This window comes from Ixodes scapularis, unplaced genomic scaffold, assembly GCF_016920785.2.
Source record: "Ixodes scapularis isolate PalLabHiFi unplaced genomic scaffold, ASM1692078v2 PGA_scaffold5__190_contigs__length_132052651, whole genome shotgun sequence".
NCBI classification, from domain to species: domain Eukaryota; kingdom Metazoa; phylum Arthropoda; class Arachnida; order Ixodida; family Ixodidae; genus Ixodes; species Ixodes scapularis.
The window spans coordinates 121174523-121193189 of NW_024609880.1; the positions used below are offsets into that span (position 1 = coordinate 121174523).

General features: G+C 44.9%; 1 long non-coding RNA gene across 1 annotated transcript; it reads right to left on the reverse strand.

The window, feature by feature from the left end:
* Positions 1-5519: 5519 nt before the first annotated feature.
* LOC121048135 lies at positions 5520-16794 on the reverse strand. The gene is made up of 3 exons (XR_005798823.2): positions 16764-16794; positions 12803-12945; positions 5520-6015 (listed from the first exon to the last, which is right to left on the reverse strand). It is a non-coding gene; the product is annotated as an uncharacterized LOC121048135 (long non-coding RNA).
* Positions 16795-18667: the final 1873 nt, after the last annotated feature.

Genomic DNA, 18667 nt, shown 5'->3' on the forward strand with positions numbered 1-18667 from the left:
CCAAGGCAGCGCCCCTCTGGAGAAGGCGGCTCCAAGTCAAACAGAACATTCCTGTGAAGGACCAGAAAGGGGCGCAACCATCCCCCTAACCTGGAGTGGCCGGTGGCTTTCGGACGTCGAAGTCCGCTCGTTGGACGGCCAACTTCTCAGAACTTAAGGTAGGCACCATACGGTCTCCCTTTCCCTGAATGGCAGTTCGTCTCGAGGCAGCCTTACGCGTGGCCACGATTAATGTTCGTGGCCTGTCAGCCAGGCGTAGGCAGTGCCAGTTGAGCCGTTTATTTTCTGAGAACGAGCTTGATATTATTGCCGTTCAAGAAACCAAAATTGAAAGCCAGGAACAGACTGACCGTATGGTGCGAATTTTTCAGAATTATTTTAACGTTTGCGTGTCGCATGCTGTTGGGTTTTCCGCCGGCTGTTGTTTGTTTATTCGGCGGTCAATTGGAGTGGTAGAAACAGCCGTGCATTCTTGTGGTTCCGGGCGATTTGTTTACTGCGATTTTTCTTTTTCTAACGCTGATTGGCGCGTTCTCTGTGTCTACGCGCCGAATCGCGAAGGTGAACGCAAAGTTTTTTTTGAAAGCCTGAGCACGTATCTCGATTGCGAGCGGGTAATTGTTTTTCTTGGTGATTTTAACTGCGTTTGTAGGCCACAAGATCGAGCGAGTCATGCTCCTGTTCGAGACGCGAGTTCCTTTTCTTTGAATGACCTTGTTTCGGGGCATTGCTTAGAAGACGTGGCGGCCTGTATGAATCAGGGAAATGTACAGTTCACGCATTTTCAAGGCCGGAGTCATGCGAGACTGGATAGGGTCTATGTTTCTCTTGATCTTTTACCTCTTTGTAGCGATTACTCTGTTAAGCACATGTCTTTCAGTGATCATGCGTTAGTCATGTTTACTCTTGGCAATAAGACAAAATCACCTAAATGGGACTGGGCACTATGGAAGCTCAACAGTAGTATTCTTACGGATGAACCTTTTAGAGTAAGTGTGAGTACTCTTTTTGAAAATTTATATGGTAACGATAATGCATTGTGGGCTGTTCGTTGGGATCTTTTTAAAGAAGAAGTAAAGATGGCTGCAATCGAGAGAAGCAGCACCCTTAACTATCAGAAAAAGAAAGAAGAGGATGTTTTACGGCGTCAGTTAAACGGTTTTGTAACACTAGAGAGCGCAAATCCCGGTGAATTTATGCGCGAAATAAAAGAATGTAAAAGTAAATTGGAACTGATCGATGTCGAGAAATACAGAGGAGCGATAGTAAGGGCTCGAAGCGACAAGCTGTGGATGGGTGAAGCTCCGACGAAGCGCGCACTATGCGACGAAAAAAGTTACGCGCAACGTAACGATATCAGGGAAATCTGTTACGGAACCACGGTGACGCGTGACAGGGCGGTTATTGAAAGGGCTTTTGTGGAGCATTATCGAAATTTGTTTGGGCGTATCGCGTCAGTAGACGACGGGTTCGATGCGGATTTTTTGTTTTTGATGCCCCAGCTAGAACAGCACGTGTGCGACAGCCTAGAGGTGCCTATCACCGTGCCGGAAATCGAAGCTGCCATCGATGAGCTGACGAGAGGAAAGACCCCAGGGCCGGACGGCCTTGGTGCCGACTTTTATAAGTCTTTTAAGCATGCGGTGGCGCCTGCGCTGTATGAGGTAGTGACCGAAGCCTATGAGAAGCAGATGTTACCCCTATCTTTTCTTAGGACGCACACTGTGCTTATCCCTAAGTACAATGATTCGGTGAAACTCTTGTCAGTGGGATCTTACAGGCCGATTACTTTAACAAACGTTGATTATAAAATTTACATGAAGATTTTAGCTAAAAGATTACAAAGGGTTATTAAAGTACTCGTAGGGCCGCATCAGACGTGCGGCATAAAAGGCCGTACGATTTGCACGAATATACATGTAGCTAGAAGCGTTTTAGAATGCTGCGACGCCTTTCAAGGCCGAGTAGCAATGTTGCAACTCGACTTTGAGAAAGCGTTCGATCGTGTTTCGCACCAAATACTTTTTCGTCTTTTGGAACACGCCAATGTAGGGTACATTCTGTTAGAAGGTTTGAAGATGGCTTATAAAAATTGCATTACAAGTTTAGTTGTAAATAAGAGAGTTACAGAAAGCATTGAGATACGTTGTTCAGTTAGGCAAGGTTGCCCACTTTCGCCCTTGCTTTTTGCTATATTTTTAGAACCGTTTTGTTTGAGACTTCTTCGAAACGATAACGTACGTGGTTTTAAGCTAAACACGAATGAAGTAAAAGTCCTGTCGTATGCGGATGATCTTGCGGTTCTTTGCGTGGATCAAGAAAGTATTCGCGAAATTGTCAAGGTTGCCTCTTCTTTTTGTGCGAAAACCGGGAGTGTCATTAATTGGGACAAAACGGTAGGGTTTTGGCACGGTGATTGGGATAGAAAACCAAATGTTTTTATGAATGTTAGGTGGGAGAGTTTACCCACCAAGTATCTAGGTGTGCCGTTAGTGCATTATCGTGACAGTACTTCATACTGGAATGAAGAGACTCAGAACGTTAGAACAAAGGCGGAAGGGTGGAGGGGGAAGGATTTATCTATTTTCGCGCGTTCCACTGTGTGTAATGTTTTTTTGATTGCGAAGATTTGGTATGTCTTACAGGTACTCTATATGTCTCGGGCCAATGTGCAGAAGTTCCACAGAGTTCTTGCTGTTTTCTTATGGAACTCAAATTGGGAGCGCTGTGCCCGCACAAATCTTTTTCGTTCAGTGCGAAGTGGCGGACTAGGGCTAGCACATTTATTTATAAGGCAAATTGTTTCGAGATTTATGTTTCTTAGGGATCAAAACGACCCCTTCTTACGTACTGTAATTCAAGTTCGCCTGCAAAGTTTTCTGCCTGAATTTGTTGTGTCATCCGGTGTTGTAATAGGCGCAGGTGTTCATGGGTACATGAAAGAAGTTTTATGGTCTTTCCGCATGTTGAAAGTCCGTTTTTCTATGGAATATTTGGCTACAGTTTCAAGGAAAAAATTGTATAAAGATTTAGTCGATGTTTTGTTTCCTATACCATTGTATAGATCATTATACTGTGTCGGCGGTGGTTTAGACGTACTAAAAAGAGTGAAAAGAATGCCGGTCAGGCCATGCGTTAAAACCTTTTTCTTTCAATTACATTGTGGCGTTCTTCCGGTGAAAACTTGGCTGGAGGAAAAGGGTTTATTTGTCCCCTGGTCCACTAATTGTCTATTGTGTAAAAAAGCCGAAACCGTAGAACACGTGTTTATCGAATGTTGGGACGCTGTGTTCCACTGGGACATCCTCCAGCGCACCCTCAAAAAAGATTTACCTGTCAACCCACGCGGTATTCGTTATCTGGCTGTGAAAAATGAAGATGAAATTCCGTATGATATGATTATGTTATTGAGTCTCCACAGTATGTGGAAGACGAGAATGAGTTTACGACACGCAGACGTGAATGTTCGCACTGTGCGTGAAAACTTTATTGAAAACATTGTCTATGTAAGAGAAGTTTATCGCGCCCTCGCCAAGCCTCCAGACTGGTTACCAGTGTTGGATCAGTTGGCCAGTTTTAAACGCTTTTAACCGCCACGGCCTTCGTACGGCTGAAGTGCTTTAGCCTTTCCCTTTTGTGTGTATTGTAAAAAAATCTGTCTGAGCAGGCAATAAAGAAAAAAAAAAAAAAAAGAGTAGGATGTATGTAGTATTTGTTGGATTTGTTGTGTATTGTGAAACTGATCAGTGCTTGTATGCCCTTGTGTATGTACAGTGTTGTGTGTATGTCCATGTCGTAAGTGAATGTAACCGCGCGGTGGGCAGCAAAAAATCAGCTGTTTTCTTTTTTCAAATGTTGATCACTTCTTTTTCGTCGCTAGATGGGGGTTGTCGCCGCCCAATTTGAAAAGTGTGCCGGTTGGTGGTCTATAACTATTAGAGGGCTGGATGCCATTGTCCATCCGTCGTGTTGATCGCTCCGAGTTGTTCGGTTCCGCTGGTAGCTGTGTCGTCGTGTTATGCTGCCTGATTGCAACAAAAGGAGGTTAGGCGGCTTCCCCAGCGCGTGTTCTAGGTGCTGAATGCCGCTGTTCACGCACAAGCGTTCATGAGTGGATAACGCACGTAACAAAGGTGAGCACAGGCAATAGTTAATCGAGAGCCACACGGAGCGCGAGTGCGATACCTCCTAGCCGCTGTCGACAGAGGGTGTCGGAGCGATTCGTTGTCAACTTGTCGTCCACGGCAAGTGGGCGTTTTGTTCAATAAAGCCAGCCTGTCAGTGTTTTGTAAAGCTATCCCTTCTTTATAAGCGCTTCTAATGCGATGAAAATGCGACCGGCATTGAGCAGGCCGAGCGAGACTTCGGCGACAGTCTCGGCTGTTCCGTCTCCAGCGGTTTCGGCCTTACTCGTATTATTCGCGGTGTTGGCGCTTGGACATAGAGATGTTTGGAAAGTTTTTTGCGCCTACAGATGACACCAAACGAGCGTGCGAGCCGTATGCTCTTGCTCCGGCGAGAAGCCGCGTACGGCTCGCCAGGCTCGTATCGCCTGTCGCATACTGGCCGCCATATTGTTTTTAGGGTGTTAGCAGTTAACACGATTTTCACCACCTCCGGCGGCTAACACCCTTACACGAATAAAGGCGTTAGCCAGAGGACGAGCCATTTACACGAATAAGGGTGTAAAAATTTTAAGTGTGTAGATAGTCCGCACAAGGCAAGATTTCAACATTTAAAAATGTATAGTCCGCGGTGATTAACGGCTGGCGAACTGCAATGGTTATGGCCTTAGTTCCGTAATATAAAAGTTGAATGAAAAATCGCCCATGTGTTTTTTGTTTGTTTTTTTACTGCCTGAAAACATTAGGCACGAAAAGGCTACCTCAGTAAAAACGACACTACCCAAGCAGCACAATTCACCGGCTCAAGCTTGAGCCGGCTTGGGCAGCCGAGGAAAGTTTCCCTGGCCCAAGCACCGTTTTGCTCCAAGGGGCAAGCTAGCCCCAGCCTGGCTAGCCGGCCCGGCAGTTCAGTGGGGGTTCCTTGTACAGCCAAGCTTGGCTAAACGGCGTAAAACAAGCCTGGGCCAGGCTGGCAGTTCAGTGGTCAGCCAAGCTTGGCAAAACGGTCTAAATGCATCCTGGGCCACACTGGCAGTTCAGTGGTCAGTCAAGCTTGGCAAAACGGTGTAAATGCAGTGTGGGCCAGGGTGGGAGTTCTCTGGTCATTCAATCTTGGCTATACGGGGAATTTACAGACTTCTCCCAAGGAAGTCTATGTTGTCATTCAAAGGATGTTTTTTGTGGCATATGATAGAGTCAAACATCTCCAATTTTTGGTGCTGTGTGCAGAAGAAAACTGGTTGCTACCTTGTTCCGGATTTAGTGACCCACGATTAATGGAGCTGCTAAAGTAATTTTCTCAGAATACTTAAACAATAAAATGAAAGTTGAAAACATGCGCGAGCTGCTGTATTTATTGTGCAGTTGGCATGCAAATGAAGCTGCAAAATCAAGTCAAGTTTGATACAGTGTTTTTTTTATTTCATGTTCAGTACATGGTGCTAGCTTATGCCCGAGTTCCACTACAGCGACAAACAGAAACAAATGACGACAAGTCTCAAACCTGAGTCTTTCCAGATTTGACAGGCTTTGTAGAATAAAAGAGGCTATGCTTAAACACAAGCGTCATGCACGCGAGGGTATCTTTGGCTGGCTTAGAATCACTCATGCTTATTTCACGAGCACCGAATGAATAAACGCCGCCAGCCAAAAGTACCACCACGGGCATGCTGAATGGGTTGGAGGCTTGTAGCTGTCGTTTGTTTCTGTTTGTCGCTCTCGTGTCCCACTAGAGCGACAAAGGCTGGTTGCTGGTCGAGTATCTGCTGCCTGGCAACTGGGCTTCACAGCTAGTAGGTGGCTCTGCCGATTCGAGTACTAATGACAGCAGTTGTACATAGTTCACCCCATGGCCACTTCATGGCTGTGACGTAGAGCTGGATAGCAGCACCTGGAGAAGGAACAAGATAACCAGTGATGCATGTTTAGTAAATATGTTTTACATGAACTATAAATCATGCTCCTAATTAAATTATAATAGCAGAAAGGCCACCCAAAAGGTCTTGGTGGTATCTTCAGTCTCCTTCAATATAAAAGACGTACTAAAAGCGCGTGGCCGAGATGACCGTGGTCGGGGGCGCTATGTGCGCTCCACGAGATTCTGTTCTGCCTCGAGGAAAGGACGCTCACTCGGGGCTGAACTGGTCCTGAACTTGCGGACAGTTTTTGGTTTAGGTTTAGACTAAGAGCGTGCTTTATCGGCATTGCGCCCACAGATATGATCATGGAGGCTCGAAGTAAGCATGCTCATTATTGTTTTTGTTATCAGTTGTTTCTGGTGTAAAATTTGAAAACAGGCACAAATATTAATGTTGCACCCGAGTCTCATATTTGAAAAATAAAATGTCTTGATGAGCGGATTTATTAATCAGAAGGATGGCATGCACCATGCACTTTAGAAGTGAAAATAATTAATTGCCTTGACTCGGGCCAGTTTCTCTCGGACAGCCATTTCAGAATTAGTGGCTGTGACATAATGTGAATGAACTGCTCTCCACCGTGAACCCAAAAACTGATAAGTGTGCATTGCACTTTAGCTGAGCACTAAGTGAGTTCCCCCTTGGGTAGATTGGGATCTCCCAGAGCACACCAGTCACTGCCTCGGCCAGGCGCTCCTACTGGGTCTTTCATACTGCAGGAGAATACATAACGCAGAAACTACAGAACTTGACAGTGACAAACATGATTTCCCTCCATTTGTAGAATACTACTGTCAGTAAATGCAAAATAAAAGCCAGTTAGAGCACCTCAATGTGAACACCACATATAACATACAGTACTGTGGAAGGTTGCTCAGATCGTTTGAAAGCAGACTTTGAATTGCCGCAAGGGAATTTTTCTTGATTCTCTTGATAGTAAAACCAAGCCATAAGTACAACTTCACTGTAAAGACAATGTTTTCTATCTGCTTTTCTTTAAATGCATAGAAGTACTTTTTGGTATTTATGTTACCAACCTCTAAAAAGACGAAGGACCAGTAAAAGGAAACACAGACACAGTTACGTACAAAACGAGCATGTTGGTAACAGTAACTAAACATGAGGAAGACACAGAGAAAGGGGGGACAGACTGACAACTTCGTTGTCCGCCCCCCTTTCTATGCATCTTCCTCATGTTTAATCACAAACACAGCGCTGTCTTTCCTTTTACTGGTCCATCTTTTTTGCGCTGTTTTAACCCATTCAATATGACCACCAATCAACTCGCCCAACTTTACACCTTGCTACCTAAGGTTGCAATATAAAGTGGTCTCAACTTCCACTGACAGCCCTGAAGCTATAAACCCACAAAAAACCAAATTCCCTAGTAATTAAAACGACACAAAAGAAAATCAGATCAGAAAAACATTCAGTCTGACTTGATTATATTGAATCAATAAATACAATGAATGTGAGCAATATCCTTGTGAAATTGTATTATAAACTTTCAATGTAAAATGGGATGAGAGTCCTACTAAAGCAACCAAGAGGAACAACAACCGACCCTGACACGACTTAAATACATTCAGCATGCACACGAAGATACCTTTGGCAGGCTTCCCATTTTTTGAGGCTCATGAAAAAAGCACAAGTTATTGCAAGCCTGCCAAAAGATATCTTGGTATGCATGCTGCATGGTCTTGGGGCTTAAGATGGCAAGTTGGCTATTCATCACTGAATAATATGCCGAAAAAACACAGACACAACAAAGGAAGATCTGGACAGAACACTGCATAACCTTCAACTGAATGGTTCGTATAAAAAAACAAAAATACATATAGACCCTTTCAGGCAACATTTCATGGGTGCGCCGCCGCCACCTTGACGTCACGTGACCCTGCCGCCACAGCCGACCTTCAGTTTCTCGCAGTTGCTCCGCGTTGTGTGCTGCACCGGCCACCACCAGAGCTTTGTTCTCGAGTTCTTTTACGTTCTGCGTTGAAATCGTGTGTTTGCTTTAGGTCCTTTCGATGTTTCGGGCTTTAATTTAATTATTTGATATCGACATTTGAACATCGCTGTTGTATTTTCTTATTTATGGAATGGGATCAGACAGCGAATGGATCGACGATACAAGATTATGGCCTAGGCTTCAGAGACCATTAAGTTCATCACATTTTGTTTTTATCGCTAATAAGGGCAGTCAACACCATTGCGACACATAAAAATTTCAACTGACGCTGTAAGGCTATCGCAGTCGTGCTTCTTGCTGCATGTGCGAACTTTAGACATTGCTTCTGTAAGTAAAAAACCGCATGTAAGTGCTCAAGCGAGCGGCGAGACGAGCAACGGCGACAACGATGAGAGTCAGCGACGAAGATTTCTCGCTGTCGCCCGTTGCATCGCTCGGTTTTTGGATTTCTAGAAAACGTCGCTCATCGTTTTGGTCGCTTGCGTGCGGTTTGCCTCGTCGCGCGACTGATCGAGCGAAAGCGAAGCGAGTCGCTTGTCTCGTTGCTCCCCAAATCGCTTTCATGCGGTTTTCTAGAAATCCAAAAGCCGAGCGCCGCGACGGGTGGCAGTGAGAAACTTTCGTTGCTGACTCGTCGTTGTCTCTCGTCTTGCTTGCTAAAGCGCTTCCATGCGGTCCGGCTTTTATCTACGGAAACAATGTCTAAAAGCACGCACATGCACCGAGAAGCACGACTGCGACAGCCTCACTGCCAAAAATTTGGGGGTTTTGCGTGCCAAACCAACGACTGGCATCTGGAGATAGCCTCACTGCGTCAGTTGATATTTTCATATGTTGCAATGGTGTTGACTGCCCTTTATTAGCGACAAAAACAAAAGAATGTGATGAACTTACATGTTCTCTGAAGCCTAGGCCATGATCTTGTATCGTGATCCATTCACTGTCCGATTCCATTCTATAAATAAGAAAATACATCTATATTGAAACATAGGTATCAAATGAATAAATGAAAGCCTGAAATATCAAAAAGACCTAAAGAAAACACTCGACTTCAACGCGGAACGTAAAATAACACGAAAACAAAGCTCTGGTGGTGACCAGTGCAGCACACAATGCGAAGCAACGGCGACAAAATGAAGGTCAGCTATGGCAGCCCGTTAAGCGCGCCGACTGGTGGCAGCTTGAGTAACTGACTCCCTAAGAGCATCTATACAGATAAAAACTGACACCTGCTGGCAGAACACTGTAAGGTCACAATGCACTTCCTCAGAAACCAGTGCCACTAGTTCCACAGAGAGTGAAATGCTGTCAGACAATGACACTAAGGGTGCATCTCAGACAAGAGTTGTCACCCTGGTATTTTATCCAGAAGGTCACCTAGCAATTCACTGTGTCCATTGTGAGTGCAAGTCCAACTTAGAAAAAGACTAGTGTCATGGGCTGCTACAAGACAAAAGCAAAGAGGAAAATTCACAATGCCTTCTTGATGAAATCCTAGAATAACAACTCATGTGAGCCCACCCTCATTACTAATACATGACAAAGAATTCCACGGTCTGCAGAGCCAATGACGCTCGTTTCTGGGGGAGTGCGTTCAGACGACGCATCAGCCCACTCCACATGGCGCAATTTCGCTTGCAAATTTACACCCGTGACGTCAGGCACTGCAGCTTCCCCCATGCCTATATTTCGCTGCATGAGTGACGTCACAACAGCAAACTCGCAAGTAAAATCACACCATGCGAATCAGGTTTACAGTGTTCACACAGCATGTGTTACTTCCTATCAGTAGATATATTTTTTTTACCAAAGTAAACTATTCAGTTAAAAGTTAAGACGTGTCCTGCCCAGATCTTCCTTCATTTCGTCTGTGTTTTTTGCCGTATTATCCAGTCTTGAGGCATATCAGTGTCAGGTGTTTCTCTTTGTCGCTCTAGTAGGACTCGGGCAGGGTGGGGAAACAGTCATGTCTCAATAATATGGATACTCTGCTATATAAAAAACGTTTTCGGGGACCAACCGGGTAAATACCTGCATTTTGTCCTGTTATTATGCACAGCTCACATTATGGACGCTTTTGGGTAGGAACGGAGGTCTCCATTTGCACGAGACATCACTGTCATATTCCCTAGTGTTGAAATTAATGACTGCATGCTCTGAAGCCACGTAGCAGGTTTCTCCGCTGAACACTAATGCATAGCGGTGGCATGGCAGATGTTTGTGGCTGCAGAACACACCGCAGGCAAATGATATCCAATGTGGACAATCATGGATATTTGACATTAGAATCAACCAACAAATAGGCCTACATGTTGCTGTCACAGAATTGAACGATTTTTTTTTTCGTTGGATTCCGTTTTGAGTAAGATGCACAAGTGCCGAAAACACGAGCTCGGAAGAGAAGAAAAAGAAAAAAAGAAGGAAGGCGGAAGCTGCGTAGAGCTAGGCTTCAGTGGTTGGAACAACAAGCAAGGCTTCAGTGGTGTGGGAGGTCGAACCCCGAACAAGGCTTTGTCAAGATGGTTGGTGGGCCCTGAGCAAACTTCGACGATGTGCATGTGCTTGTGAGCGAGCGCTGTTCGGCACTATAAGCACCCAAGCCACCACAAGTTCTCGACTCCGACTGGTGCCGCAAGGGACTGGGACCACCACCGACATCTTGGGACCATGCTTCGACTTTCCTCACACGAAATGTATAGCGTCTTTGATTTGGCTTCTGTTCCCTCCTTGTTACGCTTTCAAAGCTTTTGTGATTTTCTTGCCCCTGTTACGAAGAGCAGAAGGCTTCCAAGATATGTTCTTTTCCTTTATTATTTTCATTTTTTTACGACCGTTTGTGCGTCCTGTGCACCTTTTCTTTAATTTTGAATTTCATTACTAATAAATAGTGTTTCGAAATGCCAGGTACAAGTCACTCTCAATTCCTACTGCCTCTAAGGAAGTCCATCACCTAGGTGTGGCCCTAGCACCTGGACAGCGGTCCAATTCAGATTACAAGTTGGTTTGTTTATGGCATCTTTTCCAACCGAACCTGTGACAAACTGGCATCCACTACAGGACTTGAACCTGTCACAAGTTAGTCACAGGTTCGGTTGGAAAAGATCCCATAAAAACAAACTTGTAATTTGAATTGGACCGCTGTCCAGGTGCTAAGGCCACACCTAGGCGATGGACTTCCTGAGAGGCGGTAGGAATTGAGAGTGAGTCGAGCCTGGCGTTACGGAACACTATTTAATAGTAAAGAAATTCAAAAGTAAAGAAAAGGTGCACAGGACGCACACACAGTCGTAAAAAAAAAGGAATAAATAAAGGAATAGAACATATCTTGCAAGCGTTCCACTCTTCATAACCGCAGAAGGAAAAACACAAAAGCTTTGAAAGCATAACAAAAGGAACAAAAGCCAAATCAAAGATGCCATACATTTGGAGGAGGAGGAGAGTCCAATCATGGTCCCAAGATGTCGGTGGTGGCTTGGGTGCTTACAGCGCCACACAGTGCTCACTCACAAGCACAGGCACATTGTCTAAGACTTGCTCGGGGCCCACCAACAGTCTTGACGAAGCCTTGCTCAAGGTTTGCCCACCCAAACCCATGAAGCCTTGCTTGCCGTTCCACCGGCCATAGCGCCGATGCCTTGCTTCGCGTTCCACCACAACCACACCGTGCGCGGGTTCCACCTTCTTTCTTCTTGATCCCTTCCTCCGAGCTTGTGCTTTTGGCACTCGCACATTTTGCTCAAAAAGGAAACCAGTAAAAAGAGTACAATAACCACTGAATTCTGTGAGAGTTGTTATGACTGTGAATGTCTAGAGGGCAAAGTTGACATTTGCAACAAAACTTGAAGTAATAAGGCATGTGGAGAAGGAGACAAAAAGTTTTGTGTCACTGGAGCCCACAAGATCTTTGTAAACTACTCAAGAGCGGTGTGACATAAAAGCGCGACAAAACACATTCTGACGCACGGCATGTTAAGACATCGAGAAACCACTACAGAGGTGGTTTAGAGATGTCGGGGCAAGCAACATTCCTATATTGGGACCAATCTTCTAAAGGCATGTGAAAAACTCCTTTTACTCTTGAAGTGAAGAATCTTCTAAAAGAATGTGAAAGATTCCTTTTAACTTGATGTGAAGAACTTCACTGCAAGTGGATAGCTACATTAACTTAAGGGCCACCATGGCATAGGAGAAAAGACCATCTAAGGGATGGATAGATAGATGCAAACAGCTGTACCTTTTGTAACGAGCAGTAGTGCCAGTGTATGTGATGGGACTATTGTGGTGGCAGTGCCAGCGTCGAAAGAGAAAGTCAATGGCTCAACAATCAATTGAAGCCAAGTATGAAACCAGAAATAGTTAAATGCCTTGCCAAGGAAATTGGCCTGCAGTGGCAAAAGCATCCCTGGCAAGCGATTCACAGTTCGCATGGAAACTAACAGAACAAGGCCCAGATATCAGAGCTTTTGAAAACCAACACGGATGGCACCACAAAAATGTATTCTTAGTGATGGGAAAGTTTAGAATGCCAAATAGTATGAGCTGTTGCAGTAAAACCATCATATACGTATGAAACATGAAATCATGGATGACTCGGGATCTCTTTGGCTGGGTCTTTGGTGGCTCGTGGACTGGGAAGCCGAGTTTGTGGATAAGCGTCCCAGCGTGTGCTTACTTAGTGACATGTGCTGCTTAACACTATCCAGTTCCATTCTAGCAGCCAAACACGACATCCAAGCTACATCCGTTAGACCAAGGCATAATTCAAAGGTAGTCTAGATTGCGTTTACCATTTATAAATGTCCAGGCACGTCTGCAATTTAGCCCATCCACAGGCTTTCGGAGACGGTCACAAGAGCCAGCAGCTTGCTTGGGCAGCTCACTGTCAGCCACTCAGTCCTTCCATGCACCGTGCCACCTCCATGAGCTCCCACTGAAAAACAAAAAAAAACAGAATCGGAAATTATACCTGCAATAAGAACATCTCAACAGCAGAGGCTACGTTATGGTGCCTGGAATGCGCCTCCAACTGGTTCGTTTAGTGTTCTATATAACCCATGTACCAAAAGTGGTCTCTAAGCGACAAGATTAAATGACACCACAGGAGCTGGCATGTCATGCTGTTGGATGTTGCAATCCTGGCAGTTAGTCGTACAACTTTTGGCAAAAAATATATGAGCTAACACAGCTGTCATTGTCCTCGCAACATTCAAAATCCTGGCTGACAAAGCTTCTATGGACTGTCAAGCTGAGGGATACCCTCTCTGCCCCCTTCCCTTTTCCAGCAGAAACTACCTCAACTGTCATGATGTTCACAGCCCGGAAAAGATCCCCTAGAAGTTTATTCAGGAGCAACTAGGGTAGCTATAGAGACAAACTCTTGCACTGTGAAGCCATTCCACAAATCCGCCATAAGCAGCAGCTGTTTGTTGAGGGTATAGAAGTTTGCCTTGTAAATACATTTCGAGATGAAGTTGCATCTCTGGATTCTACCAAGACTCTAGTTTCCAGCAAAGATTTACGTTGGCAGGCCGGCCGAGTTGCTGAGTAGGAGGAAGGTGCATGTGCCACACCACACGTGTCTTTTGCTTACATTCAGAGAAAGGAAGGCTGAAATTCCCTGATCGATACTGATTAGGCTGGAAATCTTGAGACTTTTCCAATTGCCAAATTTCTCAACAATACCAATTTTCAGCTCATAGACACCCTGCACAGGGTTGAGTTAGGTACTAACGGCCATTAACAACTGCGTGAATTACTGTACACATATGCGGTAACTATACTAAAGCCCAACTTATTCTAGTAACGCACAACACCATAAAACTACCAAAAAACACAGAGCATGCACCCGCGACAGAGTAAGCGCTCAACCCCTACTTTTGAAACATATCAACTCATCTAAGGACATATTAATGCCTATTCCTCTATTTTAAGCAAGTTAAAAAAATATATGAAAGAGACATCAGGCACCCTGTCGTCATGGGCGTTTATCTCCACGACTGGCAGACAGAATGGGGATAGAACGAGTAGAACAGCAAAGCAGGAGAGGAATAGGAGGGGTGCAGTCGAAAAGATCTAGAAAGTGATATACTTGGGGACAACGTTCCGTGGCAATGGAGCTAAAGCTAGAGAGCCAAAGGACACCATTTCACTGCATAGCTGAATATAGTTCAACCATAATAATTTGCTGGGTGGAACGTAACCAATTAAAATATATGTAAAATTGTTCTGTTTAGCTTTGACTTTAGAATGTTAGCATAACATTAGCCAGGATGTGCCAAACCTAGAGCATTTCCTTTTTAGCTATTTTGTGTTTTCTTGGTTTAAATTCACCCTAGGTTTTCTAGCTCCCTGCAAAATTAAGATGGCATCTTTATCATGCGCATCTTTGGGCATCATCAGTGTGGTTTATTGCAGGCACTCTGTGAGCTTGCCCCTTTGTTTGACATGTAAGATTTTTATGAAGTTTGGCAACCAAGAAATCTTAAAACAAACCAAGCAAGTGGTGTGCAACGTGTATGACAAATGGGACAGTGGGAACCGGGACTCCTTGTTGTTTCCGTATGCTGGTTGGCTAGCAAGCTCACTGGTGTGTGTGTGAGCAGGGGTGGGGACGGAGCTCAGGACCCCTGGGTTCTGCAGCGCAATCCTCACTACACATATTCTGAGCTGTGGTGTGCCAGCGACCCCCTAGGGCCAGCCATAACTGAATGCGATCCAAATGGAATGCGACTTCGCGCCGTGGAGTGTGCGTGCTTCTATTTCTGTATATTCCTCCCGCGCAATAGTTTTTCAGCACCAGAAGAGTTTACAGATAACTGACCTCAAAACGCGGCAGCACTCATGAAATTCGTTCATGTGGCAATTTGGGTCACGTGGTTCATGATCATTGACAAGCGCCAAAAAAATAGACAGGGTCAAGAAGTTGCCACTGGCGCACTCGCAACTAACATTATTGAAAAAAAAATAAAATCTGTTACATTGCTGTGAAAAATGTCAATCATGATTACAACCAATGTAGACCTCTATCAAGAAATTCATATTCTTTTGCTGATAAGGTTATGGATGTGTCACTTGTACAACTCGTGCCTTCGGCTATAATCTCAAACACCTCGTGTAGCTTTTTCTAGACATTTTATCTGGGTATCTGGCCAAATATTTGGTGTCATTAAATGACAGGAAACAAGGGCAGCAGCTGATGTGTGTTGTCGCTGCAGCAGCGGCCCTTGGAAAAGACAAATGCAAAACTAAACACTGCAAAAAATTCACAGAATGCACAACCAAAGTTGTGTACGGAATCACAATGTCATATGGTTCTGTGTACACAGGTCAGACAGGCCTATGTATTAATGACTGCGCCCGCGAACGCGAGGTGGCCACACAAGCGATCTCCATCACGACATCTGGCCACACACTGCAGACGCTGCTTTTGCTCCCAGTCGTTTAAAGACACCAAATTTTTGGCCAGATACCCAGATAAAGAATCTAGAGAGCTACACCAGGCATTTAAGATTAAAGCCAAAGGCACCAGGTGTACAAGTGACACATCCATAACCTTATCGGCAAAAGAATTAATTTTTTGATAGAGGGTTGACCAGTTGTAGTCATGACTGACGTTTTTCACAGCTATAATAATAATAATAATACCGTAATGTTTTATTTGAATCATGCCCCAGAACGACCACCAGGTCATAGTGTGGTGGCACATAAAATGGTAGTACATGACTTAACACAATGTCTTCCGCTTGTAAAAAAAGAACAGACTAACATGCAATCACGAATTAAAGATAAAAATTTAGCTCCCTTCTAAACACTGATATATCTGAAAAGATATCAACATGAGAGGACAGTTCATTACCACAAATCTGCATCCTTACCACTTACTATACAAGAAATTTTGTTTTTAATCAATGTTAGTTGCCGGTACACCAGTGTTCACGTCAAATTTTTGTCTAGGTATTTTTCCGGCGCTTATCTACTATCATGAAGTTCGCAGCTTTTCCTGATTCGACACTGCCTATCTTCGTCAGCTGAGAGACAAATTAAATTCTAGGAGATTGACCACGGTGAAATCTACCTTGCAAGTCTGTCCGAGTGCTTCAGTCAAAGTGTTGGCTTACGCTTAAAAACGAGTGAAGCCTTCAGAAATAGATTTGAATATGCCTGCATGCTCGGCGATCGCGGTTCAGCTCCCTCAACCGTAATCCTCGTACAAAAACATGCACTGAAGCAACTGCGTGGTTGACACGCCAAACCCTAACTGAAACCGAGACAAAAAAACAAAAAAACCATAACTATTTGGTGCACTAACACAGAGCCATTGGCACTGCCTGCCTCCCCCCTCCATAGTTTTCTCTTCATTGCCAAAGAAAGTTGTGCCCCAAAAAAGATGGGTTGCTTTTTTGTTCTAACTCGGAAGAATAAATTTAAGGCTTTATAACAAGAACAAGCAAATGCGTAAGCAACCATTCTTTAGGATGTTAATTTGTAATAAAAAAAAAAACGAAAAAAAAAAAACAAACAGACGGTTTGTTTTTACGTTTGCACAGTCAACCAGCTTTGCAAATGGCAGCTGTTTGTAATTCCGTGGTCAGACCAAGGGACCACCCGACCATGTACACCTTTGCTTTATTACCTACCCTATCCCCCAGCTCCCCATGGTCATCCCCAATTTAGAGTGGACAATTGCTCGGTATATTACAGTTTGTAATGGTGTTATTTGTTTAGGAAAACAAAAGGTCAGATAAATACCAGCAGGGCCCTGCGGAAGCGGTGCATGGGCCCCGTTTCACTTTTCACAAAGCATCCTGTCTTGAAAGGCAGCAGAGAAACAGGTTGGGCTGATTCGCCTGCAGGCCTTTGCTGAGTTGATGGCTACTATCCAGACTGGCAGCTGATCGGCAGCTTCCAGCCACCTGCAGTTTTTTCTTGATGATACAGACTTCCTGCAATACCATGAATAAGAATCAGACTGATATTCTGGAACAAAAAAAGAAACCAAAACTTGCTTCACAGATCAACAAAAGAAAAAGTGCCAACATTACGCTTCTCTTGTTGTCGACAGTGCAAAGACCATGATGACAGCACCATTAAACTCAACCAAACAAGGAAAATGAGCTTCTTCATGACGTAATTGTATTAAAAGCCAGGCACGCAGCCGGAAGGGGGGGTTAGGAGCCTACCTCACATTTTCTTTATTACCTACCCTATCCCCCCCGCCCCCAAAATCGTCCATTTTGCTGGGCCCTCCCCCCCCCCCCCCCCCCCTCCAAAAAAAACAACAACAAATTTCTGGTGAAGTGCCTGTTAAGAACAATGTGCATGTAGAGCTTAGATACCTACTGGTACCTTAAGAAATCCCAGGAAGCTAAAAACAAATTAAACACCACTTAAAAATAGCACAGCTCGCTTGATAGGCACATGCACAGCAATCAACAAGCCTCTTGACATGTTCTGCAGTGCAGGGATACAGATTAAAAATAAACACTGGGGATGTGATCGATATCCTTTGGGGCAGTGCAATGCGCAAGTTTATCCTGAAGCTACTGTTTGCGCATGCGCCTAAGAGGCGTTAGAGCTGGTTCACACTGTTGCAACTGACTACGACCGAGTTGAACAAAACAGAGTTTTAAGCCGCTTACGACTGCCATTATTACTGCTGGACGGCGTGGTCATAAGCCGTCACAAGAAGCTTAAAGACTGGTTTCGTCGGAGTCAGTCCTAGTCGGTTGCAACAGTGTGGACCAGCTTTTAGACTATTATTGTAGCCAGCTTTGGGTCTTTCCACAAATGTTTTAAGAGACTGCCTTCAACTTTACCAGGGCCTCAGGTATTTAAACGTTGTAGTAAGTAGGGAGCCATCACATTCAAAGCTGGATCTCCTTGCTTTGTATGTGTCTCCCCAGTACCACTAAACGTTCTATACCAGATCTCAGCATTTTAATCAAATCATTCAACCTCTTTCCTCAGCCATGTAAACTACTTGTGCACCCACGAGTTCTACAAGTCACGAATGTAGCCGGGGTAAATTAAAACGTCGCTAAGGCAAGCAATAATAATCATTATTAGCGACAGTAGTACCCTGGGTGGCTCGCAAGGCTAGACATATATGCAGGGGCCCGTACGCACGATCGTCTGCTAGCCAATCAACCAGAGCAAGATGATCAAAATAACAAACAGGCAACAAGGGAGAAAACAACAAGAACGATGAGATTAACAGGGCTCGGTCAACACTTTTAATACCCGTGTGACACGGGCAACTCGAATGCCATTTACAACGAATGACAATTGTGTGATCGGCGAATCAGCTCGCTATCTGTCGCGCGTGGAATGCGTCACGCCCGGAGTGTCGCGCGCCGATTGGCCGTCCGCTCAAATGTCATTCGTTGTAAATGGCATTCGAGTTGCCCGTGTCCCAAGTATAAGAAACTCAAGGCCCAAGCACCTCAAACCCAACGCCACGCACCGCACGCCGGCGCGAGGCACACGCCGTACACGAGCACAACGACGACACCCAGTTAGGAGCGTGTCCTATCAATACGCCAAACGCCAGCGCCAGTCGAACCGCGCCATCCCGCTGGACGCGGCGTGAAAACCCAGAGCGCGCGGGCCGGGAGTTTCAAAACATTGGGCACAACTCAACGCTGCCGCTAGCA